We start from the raw sequence: 5,000 nt of genomic DNA on the forward strand, positions 1-5,000 counted from the left end.
CCTTCTTCGAGCTAAGTTTAATCTCTCGAACAGTACACTCTCGTTCAAATGTGAAATTTAAACGCAATATTTGTTCAACACGTTTACTAAAACATCCTTAATGGCTAAACAAAAACGGTGCCAATTCTCCTTTCATCCGAAGTTTAGCTGCACTCGCTCAACACTCGCGTCTCCTCTCATTAACTGCTATGTTTAGAGGAGAGTGGGGCAAGTTGTGGGTAACGTGATTACCTGTGGGCGTCACCTGCCACTTTGTCAGATCTGCCAGTGGGCCTCGCAAGCCTCCATCGTTTTGTTGACTGCTCTTCTGTAGCCTCGGAAAACCTCACCATGTTGACTTGAAGCACGAAAGACGATATGATTTTTGGAAGGTTTCCAGTGTTTCGCTGCTATTATCGTGTTTTGTTATGCTGCAAGTAATTAGGCGAGTTGGAGGGAAGGGGGAAGTACGGGTACATCTCAGTGTCTTGTAGTCTGTGTGCTTAATGTCTTGGTTGTGTTGGCTAGTTGGTTGGTTGTTCTTGGGTGAAGGTGGAACGCAGGTTTTATGGATGTGCATTTGCTTTGTTTAGATTTGCCCCCCCCCCCCCCCCCCCCTCCCCATCTCTCTCGGTTGCACTGGTCGAAGCATTTTTAAAATCAAACCAAAAGGGAGGCAGGTAAAGGAGAGCACACGTACATGTCCGATTTTCCGTTCATTCCAAAACCCCAGGTGAATGGATGTTGTAATTTTGCTAGTCAAAATCCACACCAAAAAGTAGGTTCAACCCGCAGCTTCTCTTACAAGTGGTAAATTCAGTTACATGGGGATTTCAGAAAGCCATGTCTTACACACGTACAGTGGACCCCCGAGTGTGAGACACCCGATTGAAGACTCCCAAGTGTGAGACACCCGATTGAAGACTCCCAAGTGTGAGACACCCGATTGAAGACTCCCAAGTGTGAGACACCCGATTGAAGACTCCCAAATGTGAGACACCCGATTGAAGACTCCCAAGTGTGAGACACCCGATTGAAGACTCCCAAATGTGAGACACCCGATTGAAGACTCCCAAGTGTGAGACACCCGATTGAAGACTCCCAAGTGTGAGACACCCGATTGAAGACTCCCAAGTGTGAGACACCCGATTGAAGACTCCCAAGTGTGAGACACCCGATTTAAGACTCCCAAGTGTGAGACACCCGATTGAAGACTCCCAAGTGTGAGACACCCGATTGAAGACTCCCAAGTGTGAGACACCCGATTGAAGACTCCCAAATGTGAGACACCCGATTGAAGACTCCCAAGTGTGAGACACCCGATTGAAGACTCCCAAGTGTGAGACACCCGATTGAAGACTCCCAAGTGTGAGACACCCGATTGAAGACTCCCAAGCGTGAGACACCCGTTTGGAGACTCCCAAGTGTGAGACACCCGATTGAAGACTCCCCCACCCCCCTTTAAGACCTTGCTGCTTTCGAGTTATAGTTATAACCTCTGTGTAGTTAGCTCCATTTTACCATTTTAAAACTCCCTCAAAATAGGTCGGTGGGGGGGGGGGAGGTGTCACTGTATGACAATATCCTATGTCCCTTTTCAAGTTCAAATTCAAATGGGGGCAGGGGGAGGGGGTGTCACTGTTTGACGATATCCTCTGCCCTTTTTCAAGTACAAAAAATAAGTTGGTTCTTGCTGACCCCGGTCCGTCAGCTTTCCCTCCTTCTTCCCAGACGCGGCCCTGATTCTATGGCCATTTTTCAGTCTTTGGCTTAAATTCAGTCACCAGTCTTCGGAGGACTACCTTTTCTTGATGGCTCGTTGACAGGCGCCAGGATTTAGGGTGCTGCGGCGAAGGACGTGTCGTCTGGAATTCATCCGCCCTCTTGTCAATGTGGAAAGAAAGAAGGGAAGGGGATAAGGCAAGAGGGTTGTTGAATGGGTGTTCAACGCCCAGCGAACAGTTTCATGGTTCAAGATGTTAATATCCTGCTGCGCACTAGGTGTCGTTTGGAAATCTATTCTTAGTTTGTTTGTTTGTTAATGCAATACGAGTGGAGAGAGAGGAAATCTATTCTTAGTTTGTTTGTTAATGCAATACGAGTGGAGAGAGAGGAAATCTATTCTTAGTTTGTTTGTTAATGCAATACGAGTGGAGAGAGAGGAAATCTATTCTTAGTTTGTTTGTTAATGCAATACGAGTGGAGAGAGAGGAAAATCTATTCTTAGTTTGTTTGTTAATGCAATACGAGTGGAGAGAGAGGAAATCTAATCTTAGTTTGTTTGTTAATGCAAAACGAGTGGAGAGAGAGGAAATCTATTCTTAGTTTGTTTGTTAATGCAATACGAGTGGAGAGAGAGGAAATCTATTCTTAGTTTGTTTGTTAATGCAATACGAGTGGAGAGAGAGGAAATCTATTCTTAGTTTGTTTGTTAATGCAATACGAGTGGAGAGAGAGGAAATCTATTCTTAGTTTGTTTGTTAATGCAATACGAGTGGAGAGAGAGGAAATCTATTCTTAGTTTGTTTGTTAATGCAATACGAGTGGAGAGAGAGGAAATCTATTCTTAGTTTGTTTGTTAATGCAATACGAGTGGAGAGAGAGGAAATCTATTCTTAGTTTGTTTGTTAATGCAATACGAGTGGAGAGAGAGGAAATCTATTCTTAGTTTGTTTGTTAATGCAATACGAGTGGAGAGAGAGGAAATCTATTCTTAGTTTGTTTGTTGATGCAATACGAGTGGAGAGAGAGGAAATCTATTCTTAGTTTGTTTGTTAATGCAATACGAGTGGAGAGAGAGGAAATCTATTCTTAGTTTGTTTGTTAATGCAATACGAGTGGAGAGAGAGGAAATCTATTCTTAGTTTGTTTGTTAATGCAATACGAGTGGAGAGAGAGGAAATCTATTCTTAGTTTGTTTGTTAATGCAATACGAGTGGAGAGAGAGGAAATCTATTCTTAGTTTGTTTGTTGATGCAATACGAGTGGAGAGAGAGGAAATCTATTCTTAGTTTGTTTGTTGATGCAATACGAGTGGAGAGAGAGGAAATCTATTCTTAGTTTGTTTGTTAATGCAATACGAGTGGAGAGAGAGGAAATCTATTCTTAGTTTGTTTGTTAATGCAATACGAGTGGAGAGAGAGGAAATCTATTCTTAGTTTGTTTGTTAATGCAATACGAGTGGAGAGAGAGGAAATCTATTCTTAGTTTGTTTGTTAATGCAATACGAGTGGAGAGAGAGGAAATCTATTCTTAGTTTGTTTGTTAATGCAATACGAGTGGAGAGACAGGAAATCTATTCTTAGTTTGTTTGTTAATGCAATACGAGTGGAGAGAGAGGAAATCTATTCTTAGTTTGTTTGTTAATGCAATACGAGTGGAGAGACAGGAAATCTATTCTAAGTTTGTTTGTTAATGCAATACGAGTGGAGAGAGAGGAAATCTATTCTTAGTTTGTTTGTTAATGCAAAACGAGTGGAGAGAGAGGAAATCTATTCTAAGTTTGTTTGTTAATGCAATACGAGTGGAGAGAGAGGGATGAAGACGACTAGGAAGGAGCAGAGGGAGAGAGAGGGGGGAGGGGGCGTTGTTGGTTTTGTTATTTTATTGTTTTTGTTTTCATTATTGTCCTGATAGTTTGGGCACTTAAGCTCCATAACACCACTTCTAAAAAAGCCAGGCCTTGACACGGAGTGCTTAAAGAACTATAGACCCATTTCAAACTTACCCTTTCTGACCAAGCTGTTAGAAAAGTGTGTGCTAGCGCAGCTCCAAGAACATCTGCTGAGTAATGATCTTTTGGACGTCCATCAGTCCGCATACAAGAAAAATCATAGCACAGAAACCGCTCTTCTTTACGTAACTGACAAGCTGCTGACCAGTGCTGACAACAAGGAAGTGTCTGTGCTCGCACTCTTGGACCTCTCGGCGGCATTTGACACCATCGACCACGACGTCCTCCTAAAGAGACTACAGTTCACGTTTGGAATTGCCGACAAAGCCTTCCAGTGGTTCGTGTCATATCTCTCTGAACGCTTTCAAAGAGTACAAATAGGTCAAAAAGAATCATCCCCTGTTCCCCTGAAGCACGGAGTACCTCAGGGCTCTGTTCTAGGCCCGGTTCTGTTTACACTATATACACAGGACCTATCTGACGTCATCTCGAGGCATGGCTGCGAACACCACAAGTATGCCGACGACACCCAAATAGAGGATTCTGCTCCCCCAGTGATTTTCCAAAAGTGGTTAAAAACACTGAGCGCTGCATTGAGTCAGTTAAAGACTGGATGATAGACAATAAACTCAAGCTGAATGACTCAAAAACTGAGGTGATGCTGTCAGGCTCAAGGCATGCTTTAAATCAGATTGACTGTACTTCCCTGACAATAGGCGACACTCAGATTGTTTCCCAAACCGCTGTTAAGGACCTAGGCGTGTACCTGGACTCTGCTCTGACAATGCAAAAACACATTAGTTTTGTTTGTAAATGTGCCTTTTTTGAGTTGCGCAAGATTTCCTCTGTCAGATCATTCCTGACACTCCAAGCCACTGTTCAACTTGTCTCCTCTCTGATCCTGAGTCGACTTGACTACTGCAACTCATTGCTTGCCGGCCTCCCCACTGAAGAACTTGATCGCTTACAGAGAGTCCAGAACAGTGCTGCAAGGCTCATTCTGCAGAAGTCTAAGAAAGACCATATCACTCCCCTACTTACCACCCTTCACTGGCTTCCTATGAAGTATAGAATCGAGTACAAGCTCGCTCTGTTAGGGTACCGCTGTTTTGAGAAATCACTTCCCCCCTATTTGTCCCATTCCCTCAGTATCTACGAGCCATCCCGTTCTCTCAGATCCTCCTCTGAAAAACTCCTTCGCATCCCCAAAACCAGGACCAAGACCTTTGGTGAAAGAACCTTTAGGTACCAGATTCCGACCGTCTGGAACTCGCTTCCAAGTTCTATCCGTGATTCCAGCAGCCTTTCCTCCTTCAAAACACAACTCAAAACATACCTGTTTCGTAAA

The sequence above is a fragment of the Littorina saxatilis genome, unplaced genomic scaffold, assembly GCF_037325665.1.
Source record: "Littorina saxatilis isolate snail1 unplaced genomic scaffold, US_GU_Lsax_2.0 scaffold_654, whole genome shotgun sequence".
Taxonomy (NCBI): Eukaryota; Metazoa; Mollusca; class Gastropoda; order Littorinimorpha; family Littorinidae; genus Littorina; species Littorina saxatilis.